Raw genomic sequence first — 8,915 nt, 5'->3', positions numbered from 1 at the left:
ACCCCTGACCCATCTAACCCCCCCTTCTCCCTGTCCCTGACTGCCCCCCCGAACCTCCGCCCCATCCAACCCCCCAGCCCCCTTACCCGTGCCACTCAACCAGCATGTCTGGCTCTGCGCAGCGCCAGACACACTGCTGCATACATGCTGCTGTGCTCCCCCGCGGAGCCCCAGCCCCCTTCCCCCAGCACCTGCCTTCCAGATTTGAACACCTCAGAATTCAGGAGTGCTCAAGCTCAGTTTGGGCAGCTGTTACTTCATTTCTCCCAAATCAAATATACTGATCCACTGTAACTTGCTGTAGAAAAAGTAGGATAAAATTGAGCAAGAAATGCTTCCCAGTGGTTATTAGGACTGGAATTGCTATTTTCAACAGCCATTGCCTTTTTGTTTGTTTGTTTGTTTGTTTAAAAGGAAGACAGTGATATTGCATTGGCAAATTCCCCATAGAAAGAAAGAGTGGAACAAAAGAATAATAAAGGCACCTCAACTTTTCCTCGTTTATGTAGGACAGTCTTATAATATGCATCCAGATTTCAGCTTGTGTGATTGGAGAATAATTGTTCCACTTTACTGCAGTTCTGTAACCATATGGGAACCAATCCTGTCTGTGTTCTGTGCACATCTAAAATTCCTGCTGAATGACCTGCCCTGGGAGCGAGTTACCAGTGACCCAGGGCTGTGGCGGAAGGAGGGTGCAGGTGGGGGGGCGGAGAGAGCCCAGGGCTGGGGTGGCAGCAGGTGTGTGGAGGGGGCAATGGTGAGGGGGAATGAGGGAGCCCAGAGCTGGGGCGGCAGGGGGTGTGAGTGGGTGGGTGGGGAGAGAACCAGGGCTGGGGAGCAGGGGGGTGCAGTGAGGAGCCCAGGGCTGGGATGGTGGGCAGCAACATTTTTTTTGCTTGGGGCGGCGAAAAACCTAGAGCCGGCCCTGCCTCTGGCCCAGCTCCCGCCAGGGAGACTCCAGCAACCAGAGGTGGACCTGGAGACTGGCCTGACCGGCCGACACTCAACAAGGACCAGCATGTGGGAGAGTCACTGAGCCTACCCCTCACCAGCTACCCGAAGAGGCGCTGAGCCTACCCCTAGCCAGCTACCCTGAGGAGCCAATGGTGATCAACCCCCTGAGAACCCCACCTTGGCCCAGATACCTCCAGAGGGAGAGTTGGGAAGTAGCCTGGGGGCAGCTGATCCTAGTATGGCTGCAGCACTGCCAGAGACCATGTCAGTGTGTTACGGCCAGGATCCCCACTGACACTGCAGCGGGTCTTGTGCCACTGCTAGGACCCCGGGCTGGGACGCAGTGGAGTGGAAGGGCCTGTGTCCCACCCAACACGTGGGGGACAGTCTCCCCCTTTCCCAGGCCGCTCGAAGCCTGAAACCTGGGTGTGCTATTTACCTGCGTTTGCTCAGCCCCTGCCTGGGCCTGAGCCTAGGACTCTTTACTGCCCTGACCCAGGGCCTGGGCTAATTATCTGTTAATTGTTACCTGTGTGTGCTCAGCCCCCTGCCCCACGGCTTGAGCTAGGACCCCTGCGGCCCGACTGATTCCCCAAGGGGCCGTGCCAGAACTAAGGGAGGTGGTGTGGTTCCCTGCCACCCCAGAGGGGGACGAACCCTCTCTACATGTGCTTTTCGTCATATGTTCGTTTTTTTTATATAGATCTTGTTTTGTCCTTGGTGTCCATGTTTCGCTTCACAGGCTGAGGGATTCGTGTTGACTCATTGTCTCACCAGCAGTTTCAGCAAGTGCACTGGTACTGGCAACACAGAGCTCATCCCTTCACTTTTCATCACTGATACTTTGTGTGTTCCTCCTCTTAACACTACCTGTCTTTAGCCACCTGTCTATTTTTCACTGTTATGTACAGATCTAGTTATAGTGTGACATATACAACCCCAAAAAAGCAAACTCTGACTACGTTCTGAGCTCTGTTAGACTGGACAGTTTCTGAGCAACTGAAGCCGTGCTGTACAGTGATTGGAGGTGATCTGTACATCAGCATCTCTATCATTCCGTGTTCTCATTGGGACATCTTGAAGTAAATTAACTGCCATATTTTATATAACAAATTCCCACAGAGTTTTAAAGTTTTGTCTAAGTAGCCTATTATAAAAAAGCAAGAAGTAAAATCATTAATAAATAAAATCCACCATTACACACTTTCTCCCGCATACCTAGATGTCTCACGTGACCCCCAGGGGTACGCATACCGCAGTTGGGGAACCCCTGCCTGAGGGGATTACTTATTAAAGGGGATACCTTATACCCTAGTAAAGAGGAGAAGATAGACGTTGATGAAGCACAGGCAAAAGCTGAAGAGAAACAGTCAAATGAAAAAGAGTCCCATCCAGTTACATCACATGAAGGCAGACAGCGAAATATTGACACATTTTATATGTGCTTTTGTACAAATGCTATTTTGTCTAAATACTAAGGTGAGTGAACTTGAGTGCCAGGTATTAAAGGAGGATATTGATATACTAGGCATCTGTGAAGGGGGTCAGCTCACCACTGCCTCATTATGTCTAGGCATGGCATAGCAACTCTCTCTGTCCTGGCGGCAGCAGCTGCCCTGTCTCTGCAGTGGCGAGTCCCTTCCTGTGACTGGGCCCTCCAGCCAGGTCCCTTCCAAGTCTCTCCCCTTCCAGCATAGTCCTTAAAGAAAAATAAGAGGAATTAATACAAACAAGCGGAGTTAGTGTGTGTGTGTGGGGGGGGTGCCTTTCTCTCAGTCTCGATCAGACTCAGGTCCTCCCTTCCCTCAAAAAACCTGCAGACAGCTGTGGTGGGGAAAGATCCTGCCAAATTAAAGGTCCATTCTCTTCCCTGGTCAGCCCCTGTTCTGCTCCCTTTTAACTCCTCCAGTCTAAGCATCTCTTGCAGGTGTGGTGGGATGGGGCTGTCTGAACCCAGAGCAGCTCCTTAACCCCTTGTTGCCCAGTGCAGGGTTTGTATAGCCCACAACGGAGACTTGGTGGAATGATGATAAGTGATAGGACACGGTAATACCAGGGTTCAAAATATATAGGAATGACAGAGTGGGTTGTGCGAGAAGCCAAACAGTCAGTGGGGCCACTGGACTATTGAGGAGCTAGAGGAGCACTCAAGGACTACATGGCCATTGACGAGAAGTTAAATGAATTATTTACATCGGTCTTCACTGCAGAGGATGTGAGGGAGATTCCCACACCTGAGCCATTATTTTTATGTGACAAATCTGAGGAACTGTCCATAAAATCACTAAGTATCCATATTTCCTTCTCTAGTATAAATACACTTTCACTCTATGCATCCGAAGAAGTGAGGTTTTTACTCACGAAAGCTTATGCCCAAATAAATCTGTTAGTCTTTAAGGTGCCACCAGACTCCTTGTTGTTTTAGTATAAATACAGACATTTCACAATGATATTCATCACCAGTGTGTCATTAGCTTTCAGAAAGAAACTCACTTGATACACTTTTATAATTCAGTAATATTGTATTGTATTGATGCAATTGCTTGTCACTTGAGGTTCATCCCCCTGGCTTTATAGATCAGTAACTTTTGAAATGGATTCTTCTGAAGGTTACGCCTCAAAGAAAAGTTTGTTCAAGCTGTGAGGAAGGCGACGTGGAGTCAGGGGTGAAGAAAGCTCCATGCTCTTTCTTCCCCCACTCGTGTTTGCTGAAATGAAAATTGTTCTATTTCCTGCCATCTCCTCCCCCGCTGGCTTGATGGCCCTGATTACTGCTTATATGTAAACTGAGGCACCCACATTCGCTTGTTTAGGACAGGCCTGCTCACCAACTCCCCCGACGTACCTTGTCCACAGTCATAATTCCAGCATATATTCATAACTCTTAATACTCACCACTGTCGTGGAAAAAGTCACCCACACATTAATTTTAGTTCACAGACTCAAGCCTGAGGCCCGTTTATTGCAATACATACCAACGCGCTGGGGTAGCAGTCTGAGAACTACTACCCTGATTCAAAGTACAATTGCCTTTTTAAAGCCGAAAACCGCAATCATATTACACGTTACACATCATTGACAGGAATAGGAGAGTCTTTTTGGTGGTTTCCAATACTGTCATTTCTTTGCATCATTTGGGGTGCCTGTTACTTAAATGTTCCAGGCAGGGTACAATTACATAATGGGGTATTTATGTAATTGGATTGGGGGGGGGCATGATTAGTCAATTTAGATAAAAAGAACAGGAGTACTTGTGGCACCTTAGAGACTAACGAATTTATTAGAGCATAAGCTTTCGTGGACTACAGCCCACTTCTTCGGATGCATATAGAATGGAACATATATTGAGGAGATATATACACACATACAGAGAGCATGAACAGGTGGGAGTTGTCTTACCAACTCTGAGAGGCCAATTAAGTAAGAGAAAAAAATGTTTGAAGTGATAATCAAGATAACCCAGTACAGACAGTTTGATAAGAAGTGTGAGACTACTTACATGGGGAGATAGATTCAATGTTTGTAATGGCTCAGCCATTCCCAGTCCTTATTCAAGCCTAAGTTGATTGTATCTAGTTTGCATATCAATTCCAGCTCAGCAGTCTCTCGTTGGAGTCTGTTTTTGAAGTTTTTCTGTTGTAAGATAGCCACCCGCAGGTCTGTCATTGAATGACCAGACAGGTTAAAGTGTTCTCCCACTGGTTTTTGAATGTTATGATTCCTGATGTCAGATTTGTGTCCATTAATTCTTTTGCGTAGAGACTATCCGGTTTGGCCAATGTATATGGCAGAGGGGCATTGCTGGCACATGATGGCATATATCACATTGGTAGATGTGCAGGTGAACGAGCCCCTGATGGTATGGCTGATGTGATTAGGTCCTATGATGATGTCACTTGAATAGATATGTGGACAGAGTTGGCATTGGGCTTTGTTGCAAGGATAGGTTCCTGGGTCAGTGTTTTTGTTCTGTGATGTGTGGTTGTTGGTGAGTATTTGCTTCAGTATTTGCTGTAAGCGAGGACAGGTCTGTCTCCCAAGATCTGTGACAGTGAGGGATCATCTTTCAGGATAGGTTGTAGATCTTTGATGATGCGCTGGAGAGGTTTTAGTTGGGGGCTGAAGGTGACAGCTAGTGGTGTTCTGTGATATATGCCATCATGTGCCAGCAATGCCCCTCTGCCATGTACATTGGCCAAACCGGACAGTCTAATTGTTGGCTGAGAAGCACCACACAGTACAGAGAGTGAGTGACCTCCGAACAAGAAATTACCATTTGTCTTATCATTCATAATGACTTCACCATAGTATTAATGGTGATATCCAGGCTGATCCTATCTGGACAATGGGGCAGAGAGGATATTTCTGTTTGACGGTGTACGTGTGAATGAAGTGTAATGTAACATTGTTTATATAAACTTAGCCATTGTATTTTAATCTTTGTATTCATTGTAAGGACCTGTTTATTGAGACTTTTCCCTGGAATGGCACTTAGCAACCTGAACTGTAACTTACTGGAGGTTTTGTTTTGGATTTGGGGCAGAGCTAGCAGTGACACCTCCAGCTAAGGTTTGTTGTACAGATGCCTGTTGTCCAAGGTAACAAGAGTCCAACTCGTCTTGTTACATAAAACTGTTTGTAAATGTAACCCTTCTGCCAGGTGGAGCCAGCAGCCACAAGGGCCGGGTTCAGTATCTAGGGGTTCCTTTTCAACAATACAACACAAAACTGGCTCGAGCCCCCACCCAGTGACCTGGGACAATTACACACCACCCCCCTGGGTGCCTCTAAGAAGCAATACTTCCCCTCTCGCAAGCACAGAGTCTGAGTGTAGCAAAAACTTTTAATAAAAGGAGGGAATTAACTCAACATTAATTTGGGAAAACACCGCAACTAGGGTTCATAAACACAAACTATGAGCAAAAGGACCCACCCCCAAGTAAGTTGGGCAGTGTCCTTTTCCCCTCAGGGTCTTAAGTCCAGCAACCCAAAAGTCCCTTTAATGTGTCCGTCCCTTCTCTGTACCCCACTCACAGTTGCTGTCCTTGGCCAGTGCAGCCCAAGCGTCCAGAGGTTCATCCACTGTGTGGAAGGCAGGGGAGAATATGGAGGCACCTTACACACTGCACTGCTCTGGCCCTCTCCACCAGCTGCTGGCTCACCAAGATGTCTTCAGGCCCCCGCCCCCATTTAACACAGCTCTCAGTGATTTCAGCTGTTAGTGGAAGGAACCTTACTGCTGGTGCACACTGGGCAGTCTCTTGCAATAGAGACACTGTCCCAGAGTAGATCTAAAACTTAGAACTAGGCATCAATGATTTCAACTCTGCAGCCTGTAACAAGACTCTCAATTGAGTCTAAATTAGCTCTTCTATTATATAATGGAAAGGGGGGGCGAGTCAAATGATACCTAGAAGACCACCACCTTCCTCAACTCATTGGGCTTTGAAACCCATGTCCCCTGCCTAGCAAGTGCTACTCAGTTGAGGGTGAGTCCCTCCATTGGGGTATGCCAGGTACAGTTCTGCTGCCCTCAGTTCACGCAATGCTTTATTAATCCTGCCCCAATAATAAGGAGACTGGGGATCCAACACCAGCCAAAAGTGATTATTTGGGCAACCAATCTCTCCTGCTGAGCGCCTAGGCAGGGTGAGTGTGTCCTCAGCTCACCACTAGATGTCAGGGGAGAGCTCATCCAGACTCTGCTTACATAAAAATTAGCAAAAGTTAAAGACCAAAGGATTGGATTAGTCCAGGCGTCCAGATCTCCCCCCACCAGCCTCCCCAGACTGGGCTGAAAATCATCACAGGTAAACAAACGGAGAATGGCACTGGAAATTAAGGGACTGACATTGGTGTGCTGGAAATCAAGCCTATTTGGTGAACACAATAATGAGGGGATGGGCTGTTCCACCCATCACCCCTCTTGAGTTTTAAAAAAGATCCTTTGGGGGAATTATGAAACCAGGGTCGGACAGATGGATTGAAAGGAGTGCGCTGTGCCATCATGGCTCCCACCCCAGTGTCTTCTGGGAGCCCGGGATCCATCATGACACTATTGACTTTCATCGTCCTGATCCCGAGAGATGTCCTGAACAGACCAGGCCAGAGGGAAGGACCCAGATGACTCCACGGGCTTCGGCTAAGTCCTGAGCAGCACCTGGAACATGAGCATGGAGTTCCTGCTCCACTTGTGACTCCTTTTCCTTCCCCACCTTGTTTCTTCTCTTTCTCCTTTTGCCGTCTGTTTAATCAGAGTCTGGCTTTGAGCCTGTGACCAGAAAGGCAGCTAAAAAGCAATGCCTTGAGCACGCCCAGGCTGGGACAAGTTTGCCTGGTCTCTGATGGCTGATCAGACCATGTGCTGTGCTGGTTTCTTTGGCAGTAGGTTGCAAGGAAGAGTCAGCCCTAGAGATAGAAAAAAGAGGTTCTTCTTCGAGTGATTGCTCATGTGTATTGCACTCCAGGTGTGCGTGCTCGCCACGTGCACCGGTGCCGCAAGTTTTTCCCTTAGCAGTATCCGTACTGGGGGAGCCTGCTGCGACCCCTGGAGTGGCGCCGGTATATCATGCCATAAAGGGGGCTGCGTGCTCCCCCCACCCTCAGTTCCTTCTTGCCAGACAACTCCGACCGAGGGGAAGGAGGGCAGGATGTGGAATACCCCTGAGCAACACATCGCGAAGAACGCCAGTTACAGAACAGGTAACTGTCCTTTACTCACCCTTTGCAGTAACTGTGGTTCTTGGAGATGTGTCCCGATGGGTGCTCCACGTCAGGTGCACATGCACCCCATGAGCTTTCGACTAGAGACTGTCATTAGCAGAGTCAATCCAGCCTGTGCATGCATTGCCAATCACAGGCACCGGCTTCCTCCTTCTCCCAGGGGTGCGCAACCCCTACTCACCCTAGGTCCTGCCCCTACTCCACCCCTTTCCCCAAGGCCTTGCCCCTGCTCTGCCTCTTCCTGCCCCAACTCTGCCCCATGCCCCACCCCCACTCTACCCCTTTCCCCAAGGCCCCACCCCACCCTGCCTCTTCCCGTCTAGTCCCGCCCCTTCGCCTGAGCGTGCCCTGTCCACACTCCTCCCCCTCTATCCCAGCACCTTCTAATCTAAGCACCCACTAATATTTTTTCCATGGGTGTTCCAGCCCTGGAGCACCTACGGAGTCAGCGCCTATGCTGCCAATATCCTCATGCCCTGCACCAAGGCTATAGCAGGCGGTGCAGGCAAATCACTCTCCGTTCTTTCTCCGCTGCTGAGTCTCAGAAGGAAACTCCAAAGCAGAAGGGAAGGTGGGCAAGTAGTGAAGCACCGGCAGGGACACACGTCTCAAAGAACCACAGTTACCGCACAGGTGAATAACCTCTTCTTCTTCAAGTAGTGTCCCTAGGGGTGCCCCACTTCAGGTGTCTCCCAAGCAGTATCCCCATAAGGAACAGGGAGCTTTGGAATAGAGCCCAGCACAGGTGAAAGAACTGCATTGCCACCTGACCTTTTAATCGGCTTCTGTACCCAGTGACTGGAAGTTAGCTAATGTAACGCCAATATTTAAAAAGGGCTCTAGAGGTGATCCCGGCAATTACAGACTGGTAAGTCTAACGTCAGTACTGGGCAAATTAGTCGAAACAATAGTAAAGAATAAAATTGTCAGACACATAGAAGAACATATATTGTTGGGCAAAAGTCAACATGATTTCTGTAAAGGGAAATCGGGTTTTACTAATCTATTAGAGTTCTTTGAAGGGGTCAACAAACATGTGGACAAGGGGGATCCAGTGGACATAGTGTACTTAGATTTCCAGAAAGACTTTGACAAGTTCCCTCACCAAAGGCTCTTATGTAAATTAAGCTGCCATGGGATAAAAGGGAAGGTCCTTTCATGGATTGAGAACTGGTTAAAAGACAGGGAACAAAGGGTAGGAATTAATGGTAAATTCTCAGAATGGAGAGGGGTAA

This window comes from Trachemys scripta, chromosome 17 (assembly GCF_013100865.1).
Source record: "Trachemys scripta elegans isolate TJP31775 chromosome 17, CAS_Tse_1.0, whole genome shotgun sequence".
In the NCBI taxonomy this organism is placed as follows: domain Eukaryota; kingdom Metazoa; phylum Chordata; order Testudines; family Emydidae; genus Trachemys; species Trachemys scripta.
This window is presented reverse-complemented; position numbering follows the sequence as displayed.